The sequence below is a fragment of the Neofelis nebulosa genome, chromosome 18, assembly GCF_028018385.1.
Source record: "Neofelis nebulosa isolate mNeoNeb1 chromosome 18, mNeoNeb1.pri, whole genome shotgun sequence".
Classification (NCBI taxonomy): Eukaryota; Metazoa; Chordata; class Mammalia; order Carnivora; family Felidae; genus Neofelis; species Neofelis nebulosa.
Window position 1 is genome coordinate 42461671 of NC_080799.1, and position 9005 is coordinate 42470675.

The 9005-nt window shown below is 49.8% G+C and overlaps 1 long non-coding RNA gene and 1 pseudogene across 1 annotated transcript; one reads left to right on the plus strand and one right to left on the minus strand.

Moving 5' to 3' along the window:
* Nucleotides 1-225: 225 nt before the first annotated feature.
* Nucleotides 226-5260, minus strand: LOC131501368 (uncharacterized). The gene is made up of 2 exons (XR_009256769.1): nucleotides 5166-5260; nucleotides 226-1808 (listed from the first exon to the last, which is right to left on the minus strand). It is a non-coding gene; the product is annotated as an uncharacterized LOC131501368 (long non-coding RNA).
* Nucleotides 5261-8476: 3216 nt separating this feature from the next.
* LOC131501365 (large ribosomal subunit protein eL42-like) lies at nucleotides 8477-8805 on the plus strand (annotated as a pseudogene).
* Nucleotides 8806-9005: the final 200 nt, after the last annotated feature.

The window sequence follows — 9005 nt, forward strand, 5'->3', positions numbered from 1 at the left end:
CACTAGGAACCAACCTAAAACACTACTTCTGAACAGGCCTAGATCATGAAGCTTCTGTCAATTTTCATGGATAAAACACGGGAAAAGACGGGCATGTTGTCCTACTTCTTACCTGTGCACACGAGGCGTAAGACCTTGTCTAATTATGGTGACTAGGGTCCCGGTCACGGATTCAGACTCTGAGGCATTGAACATGAGAAAGAAGGAATATTCTGTCAAAGCCAAAAAGCTGACATGTATTTTTAATTTTAGTGAACAAGGATGAGGAAAGCAACACGTAAGAATGTACGTCATGCTCCCTCCAGTTGAGCCTGGCCTGGGCACCCCACATGTCCTGCACACACTGTCCTCGAGCATGGCCCTTGCGACAGGCCACGCAGGACAGTTTCCAGAGTCACAGGCTTCGCTCTGGAAGGAAAAAACCAAAACGTCTTCTGAGAGCCTGGGTGAAGGCAAAGAGATGGGCTTCGGTGTGACCCGTTGGACTTGACCAGAGATGCATGGTGGGGAGGGGGAGACAGGCCGAGGCGGATCGTTCACAGAGGAGCTTTAGCGGCCCACTCAACTTGGGTCTGGTTAAGGAGGAAAGTAGTTAAGGTCCATGGAAACAATGGTGGAGGGCCCAGTGAGGCCTCACAGGCTCCTCCCACTGCAGGGTGTGCTGGGGCCAAAGCATCGGGGGCAACTGCTGACTCCTTGAATTGTCAGAGGTAGAGGTCACCTCCTCCCTCCAACGGTCTCATGCTCCAGTCCGCCGGGCACAGAAAGGAAGACTGTGCGAGAGTTCCAGACCCTGGCCTGTCAGCTACCCCACACAGTCTGGAGGAGACCATAAGAAGTGGAGAATACATTCATTTATTCATTCATTCGGGAAACATCCGATTCCCTATAACATACCAGGTTATGTAGCAGCCAGACACAAAGCAGTCAGTGGAGCAGACACTGTTTCTTCCAGAATCTCCTCATGAGATGCCTCCAAAGTACCAGCATCAGTGGGCAGCACCACCTAACTCCAACACCCCCACGATGTGACCCAGCTCGGCAGGGCCTGTCTTCCGAGTTGTCATTAATCCAACCTCCTCCCTATGTTCCCCCAACCCCACATGGAGCGGCTCTTTCCCTTCCTTCCTTTCACTTCCTACGTCTGACACCTTACTGCCCACCTGCACGGACTAACACGGCCTGATCGCCGCACTCCCACAAGAGAATGAATTTGAAGTAAGTGTACGCGAGATAACACCTCCAAGGCTACAGATCTGCTCTCAGGTGTAGATGACCCTCCTGGTTTGGCTCAGCCCCTCCTAAGACCATGAAGAAGCCGCTGTTCCCCCCTGTATAGGAAATACTGGGACTCTCCACATGGTTCCTATATCCCTCACTGAAACATCTTAACCACTGACCTCATTTCCTAACGGACAGGATTCTTTTTGCAAGGACTGCTGACCATTCCCATACAGAGGACCCAGTCTTCTCACACCCAGAGAAGCAGGCCAAAGCCCACAGATGCCCTGCTTCCCACTCACCTGCTGTGGTTCCTCAGTTTAAGGAGCCCGATGGGTGGCCAGAGCCAAAACTGAGCTGGGCCTCTCCGCCTCCTTGCCCCACTTGCCTTTCCTCTTGCCACCTCTTCTGGGCCTCTGCCGTGAGGGCGGTGCCTTTTGAGCCAGTGTGGGAACAGCGGGGGACTCCAGGGACCCTGGGTTGGAGCGTGCCCATTTCACCGCTGACCTCATCACACGCAAATCCTCGGCTTTGCCTATCGTCAGCTCCTGCCTCACAGTCCTGCCGCTCACCCCGGGCCCTGCTCCCTGGTGGACAGAGGGGACCGAGCATTCTTTACTCGTGGAGAACACAGGACTCTAGCAGGTCACCTCACCTTGACCCAGATACAGGACATAGTTGTAGAAGCTGACACATCCCACATACGGTTGCTAAACTCTGGTTTCTGAGGTGGGCTGGGCACAATGGGGCCTCACCCATGCACCCGGTCTCCCTCACCCTCTCATTCTGACTTCTTAGCTGCTGCCTCAAAGCTGGGCTGTGGAGCATTTCACATGCATTTCCATTCCTTCTCAACTGACAAGCCACCTGACATGTCCAAATGTTTTTTTCTTTTTTTTTTTTTTTTTTTTGAGAGAGCTCGCTCGCTTGCTCGCATGTGCCCATGGGGGAAGAGCAGAGGGAGGGGAGAGTCTCTGGAGGCTGATCCTGCCGAAGCTGTCACGGAATGAGCCTTTGTGAGGGGAAGACCACATGAAACTGTGAAGCCTACATTCGCAACCGGACATCTGCACCCTGAGCCGCCAGTTTCCTGGTCCCGATTCTGGTCATGACACAACTACAGGGTCATTTCTAGGATGTCACAGGCACTGATAAACTCTCGTCCCTGATCCTTCCTGCCTCTCCCCTTCCGGCCTGAGACTCTGTATCTCACCATTTTCTTCAAAGAGTTGGGCTCCCTTTGAAGGCCCCATGGCCCGCGCAGTCTGAGAGGAGTTGTGTCTGGTTCTTCTCTTGGGAAAGCCCCTGGGCGTGGGCTTCACGGGCTCTCCTTATGGGAGAAGCTTTGCGACTCCCCACACAACCACAGGGCTGCCGGCTCTTCTCGGAGCACACACACCATCACCTGGACAAAACCCCATCACTGCCACCTTCCCGTCCCGAGAGAGATCATCCACGGGCCGAGGGAAGAAAGGTGTAGTGTAGATTCCTGGACGGCCAGAGCTAAATTAAAGACGAAAATCAGGAGGCGGTCTGGGTGGCCGGGTAGAACAGAAGGTCAGGAACCCAGAGCCACATCTGGCAGTGGCAGCGAGCACTTCAGAGGCCCATCTGCTCAGGGCGGTGCAGGGAAGTCGGTGGCAGCCCCACGCAGAGCCCCGCAGCTGACACCCGGCCGTGCTGCCCTCAGCCCCCAGCTGGCCTCGCTCTGGCCCTCTCCCGACCAGAAATCCAGTCACATCCGTCTGCTTCGGGGAGGACGCTGAGGACGCAGCCCAAGTTCTCACAGCCTCCCGGGCATGCAGCCCCTGCATCCGAGGGCAGAGGGTTCTCATTCACAGAGCCTGCTCAGTCAACATAACCTGCAGGGCAGAACCGGTTCCGTTTACAGGGGACAACTACCTCCCTTTCTTCATCCTTGGGAACAGAGACCTACTGAAAGCTCAGCGACTGTGAGGGTCCAAAGTGGCTGTCCACCCACCACCCTGCCCGCAAAGGGGAAAGACAGCCTGAGCTCTTGGGAAAACTAGCACCAATGCCAATCAGGAAATAAACAAGTATTTAAGGAGCAAAGGGGAGACCGAGAGGCTCAGTTGGTTAAGCGTCCGACTTTGACTCAGGTCATGATCTTGCGGTTTGTGAGTTAAGGCCCCAAGTTGGGCTCTGTGCTGCCAGCTTGGAGCTTGGAGTTGCTTCAGATTCTCTGTCTCCCTCTCTCTGCCCATCACCCGCTCATGCTCTCTCTCTCTCTCAAAAATAAACAACATAAAAAAAGAAGAATTAGAAATGCTATTTGTAAAGCATCTAACTCCATACTTGGCACGTAAAAGGTGCAGAGTAAATGGTCTGTGGTGGTTAGAGAATCTCCATCTTACAGGAGTTTCTCCATCATATTCACCAACTGACATGTATTTAGATTTGAATTCTGTCATTCTCTTGCAAGAATGTAAGGTTCTTAGAGAGCAGGGAATCGGTCTGGTCATTGCTGAATCACATCACCCCCAGTATCTTGCTTGGTGTATATTATTATATTGCAAATGAATGAATTGGTGAGAAATACAAGACGGGGCCAGTCAGTCTTGATTAACTGCCTAGGTGTCAAGTACTTAAGCATTTACGAAGAATATAAAAGGAGATGAAAACTGGGCAGAGATGTCTCTGACATCTGACTCTCCCCCACTTCCAGTACTAACGCTCGAAGCAGGATTTCTGTACCTCAGCACTACAGACATCTTGGGCCACACAGGTCTTTACTGTGGGTGAGTGGGTGGGAGCGTCCTGTGCACTAGAGGATGGGTAGCTGCATCCCTAGCCTTCACCAACTAGAGGACACGGAGGCCCCCTGAGCTGTAACTCGACAAATCGACTTCATTGTTACCAAATGCCGTTTTGGGGCAAATCGTCTCTGGTTAGGAACCCCTGTAGGGACAATCATTAAACCACGTTGGTGTAAGAGTCTTTATCTGTCCACCTGGTCTTTCTACAAAGCAGATCTGAACTTCTCTCCTTTCTACAAACTGAGTCTAATTGTCTAACAACTCTGTCCCAAAGCCCTGGAGACTTCCTGTTGCCGCTGACATAGGCCAAGAGATACAAGCTTGCAAGGCTGTCCTCGGGACTCAAGGCCCAGTCTACCCCTCCAGCCTCACTGTCCACTATCCTATATACATTTTCCAACCAGCACAGGTGAACCACTCTCGGTCCTAAAACAAACTGGCTCTGAGCTTTCTGGCCGTAGTGCCTTGGCCTGCGAAATTTCTGCCTAGAACACTTTTCGCAAGTTCCAATGCACTCTTTCCACAGCAACTGAACACAAGGGGTTGCAGGTCTCCAGCCGTCCCAACCGGGGAAAGAAGGGTAGCTGAGCCTAGAAACATAGAAAGAAATGCCCTCAAGGAGAGCACCACCAAAAGGCAGGAAGTCCACAGGATGAGTACCCGCACCGGCACCCCCACCCCCACCACCCCCACCCCCACCTTCTTGAACCCTCCTCATGCTTTCAACTCTTCGGCCCTGTCTCCGACTCTCTCTCTCCAGGCGCCTTATCTAACTCCACCTAATACCACGATGTTTCTGGCGGGTTTGTCTTCTCCACCAGTTCGAGAGCTGAGGGCAAGGAGTGTGCCTGAGTGGCCTTCTGAGGCAGTAGGGCCTCGGGGAACGAATGTTTTCTCAGCGTAAATCGCAAGGACAAGAGGCTCAGGACCTTTCAAAGGCCTCTCCCCTGGGAAACGTAGGGACGGGGACCCCGAAGGGAGACGCGCTGGGACGCCGGCTACCTCGTCCCCACGCCTCCCCAGAGGGGCGAGGTCCCGGAACACGGCCAGTCGGCGTCTTCGCGTCCCGACACCCAGGTCGGGAGATGACAGCTATGGGGAGACGCAGGAGCAGCAGCGCCGGGGACCAGAGGAACGGGAAGAGTCAGCTTCACAGGAGCCACTCACCGGCCACGCCACCTTTTCCCTGCGCGCTGACCCAGAAGCTGCCGCGGGGCATGCCGGGACTCCCTGAAGCCCGGACGCAGGCGCAGGGGCTCAACCCGAAAAGAGCGGGACAGAACACGCAAGCGCGGCCTAAAGGACATTTCCGTTTCTCTGGTTCCGCCTCCCGCTAATCGACAGCAGTCTTCACCAGTGAATGGACAGGATCCTCTTGACGTCACGCCCTGGGACCATTCACGATGTTGGAGAGGACGAGCGGTGGGGGCGGGATTTGGGCGCTTGTTAAAGCTCTCCTATTGGTTACTGCTGTTATGCTGGCCAGGTGGTTCTGCTTGTTGACTTTGACGGGTTCTCTTTCTAACCTTGGTGTTGCTCACTGGGTTTTTCACATATGACAGCGGCAGTGATCAAAAACCGTCACGCTAGCGGTATGCTAAGCCCCGTTGTAAACACGTTCATGCTAAGTCATCCTAACAACCATCCTACTGAGTCGGAAATGTTAACTTTGTGCAGGGAGACCTAAAGGACCTTCAGGGAGGCAGGATGCACCTACAGGTGTGAGGCTGAAGAAGCAGCAGCAGCGGAATTTGGGGGGTGGGTGGGAAAGGATGAGATAAATGTATTCTGGACCTGCTGGCCTAGATGCCATGCGTGCAGTCTCACAAACTTTCTGATAAGGTCTCAATAAAAAGCCAGGGACAAAAATCCTCAGCGGCTACCTAGTCGGGACCCCTCTCACTCTCGAGAGCTTCATGCTTTCCTTCAATAAAGTCTATCACTCTGTGTCTTTGCCCCCTCTGTTGTCCACGAGATTCATTCTTCGACTCTAGGAGACAAGGACCAGCGTCTCTCCCACCCTCCTGTAACACTATGAAGTCAATAGTATTACTATTTTCATTCTCTAGAAGGGGAAACCAAGACAGTTTTCAAGCGACTGCCTAAAGACAGAAGTAGGGCTAGAACTCTCTTCCAACCCAGTGGTTTCTTCCCTGTTTCATTTTTTAATATTCCAAGCAACACTCTCTCTATATATAGAGGAAATAACTGTTACTTGTGTGTTTATCTTCCTGTACCTGCATACACAACTTTGCCCATTTACTTTATCTTGAAGTTTTCCTATTTCAATATATCCACCGCATTTTCATTTTTAGGCTGCTGTGTTTAGTCATGTACCATAATATAATCGATCTTCAATCATTTCCATTTTGGTGGACATTGAAATACTTTCTTGATTTAAAAAAAATGTTTATTTATTTTTGAGAGAGAGAGAGAGTGTGCGAGTGGGGTGGAGGGCAGAGAGAGAGGGAGGCAGAGGATCTGAAGCCGGCTCTGTGCTGAGCGCAGACAGCCAGATGCAGGGCTCGAACTCACAACCATGGAATCACGACCTGAGCGGCAGTGGGAGGCTTAACTGACTGAGCCACCCAGGGGCCCAACTTTCCTAATTTTTTTTATATGTATGTGTTATCCTCGATTGGGATATTCTGGATATATTTTGAAGAGGGAGCTGATAGATTGGGATGTGGAGTTTGAGGGAAGTAACGGTGGAGTCCTTCTCTATGGTCTCTGCCTTTACTCTGGCCTCTCCATCCTTCCATCATTTATGAAGACACTGGTAGCTCACTGAAGGAGTTTTCTGGATCAGGATATAAATGAAAAGAGGTGGGTTGTGAAATAGACTGATAAACCTCCCTAGGAAACAATTACACTTTGATTAAATATGACACTGAGCAGTTTTCACTAAACGTTCTCCCACATATATTATCTGTTCGGTCCTTACAGTGTTGCTCCTGGCTATTGTATTCATTTTATAGATGATGAAAGGGAGGGCTGGAGACATCATATCCACTAGCTACCATAGCTCATCAATTTCAGAGTACACCAAAATGCCTCTTAGCTCCTATTATTATGAATTTTCTGAGTTATCTGCTGCCTCCTATTCCAAGGGCAGAGTAACTAGACAGCTCCATTGTTACGAGTGAGAGAGCGCAGGCACAGAGTGATTGTGGGAAGAAACCCAGCATGGCAGTTAGCTTTTTCTCCTCCAATCCCCTGTGTTTTATTAGCCCCTAACATCAAGTTAGATTCGAAATATTCTGTATTTTTGATAGGGATACCTGAATTGCTCCAAAGTGTTTAAGGAATCCCTATTTTCCTCTTGTTTTCTCCCAAGTTATTTAGTAATTAAGAATATGACTGCCCAGTCTACTTGGCGGTTGAAGTTCTCATAAATGAATCCACTGGCATTCTAGTTTATAAATTACCTTAGGAGCTTAGTTATTGTGATTGTATCTTCTGAGAACTTCATCTACTCTAAGTGTGCTGATAAATAAAAACTGTGAACTTGCCAGTCTCAAGACTCTGATAAATGACCAGGATAATGCCAGTAGAGACACACTTCAAATATTACTGAGTGGAAAATTGAGAATATAGGTCATGGCTCCCGTCTACAATTCACGATGGGATAATATAACTAGAGGTCTTTGAGGGGAGGCATTTTAGATATGTGGAAAGGGGGACATTTGCCATTATTTATTTGGCATTGTCCAAGGGACAGGATAACTCCAAAGTGGTAAACCTAAAAGTGGTTCATTTCACAAGTTTAACTTGTAGTGTGAAAACGGGATACTTGTGAAACTTGTTAATTAATTCATTTCACTAAATGTTTATTGAGCATCTACCATGTATGAGGCATATGTTCAGGTGCTGTGGGGGACACAAAGTCCAAGACTCTTAATTATGTTTTAATGTTTATTTATTTTTGAGAGAGACACACAGAGCGCGAGTGGGGGAGGGGCAGAGAGAGAGGGAGACCCAGAATCTGAAGCCGGCTCCAGGCTCTGAGCTGTCAGCACAGGGCCCAACGTGGGGCTCGAACTCGGGAACGGTGAAATCACGACCTAAGCCGGTTGCTTAATCGACTGAGCCACCCCGGTTCCCCAAGACTCTTTTAAAAACAGCCTTAAGATCTATTAATTTCCTGGGGCGCCTGGGTGGCGCAGTCGGTTAAGCGTCCGACTTCAGCCAGGTCACGATCTCGCGGTCCGTGAGTTCGAGCCCCGCGTCAGGCTCTGGGCTGATGGCTCGGAGCCTGGAGCCTGTTTCCGATTCTGTGTCTCCCTCTCTCTCTGCCCCTCCCCCGTTCATGCTCTGTCTCTCTCTGTCCCAAAAATAAATAAAAAACGTTTAAAAAAAAAAAACAAAAAAAAATAAAAATAGCTTTATTTATTTTTACTTTCAGTGAGAGTGATTTTTTTCTTTTAAAAATTTTAACACATGTATAGTCTTTCTGTGCTGATAGTGCTCTCACAACCATGGTGAACGTTCCTAAAACCTGCCGGACTTTCTGAAAGAAACGTGGCAAGCACCAACCCCACAAAGTGACACAGTACAAGAAAGGCAGAGTCTCTTTATGCCCAGGGAAAGCGGCGTTGTGACAGGAAATAGAGTGGCCATGGTGGGCAAACTTAGCTGATTTTCTGGAAAAAGGCTAAAACTACAAAGAAGAATGTGCTGAGGCTTGAATGTGTTGAACCCAACTGCAGATCTAAGAGAATGCTGGCTATTAAGAGATGCAAGCATTTTGCACTGGGAGGAGATAAGAAGACAAAGTCCCAAGTGATCCAGTTCTAAGCTTCATATTTTGTTACATTACGAAGATAATAAAATCTTGAGGTTATGCTCACTTCAAAAAAAAAAAAGATTTAACACATGTATAGATTTGGGTAATAATCACCATACTCAGGACACAGAATCGTTCAGTCACCCCCCAAAACTCCCTCCTGCTATCCCTTTGGAGTCACCCCCCACAACCCATTGACGCTGGCAGCCACTGATCTGCTC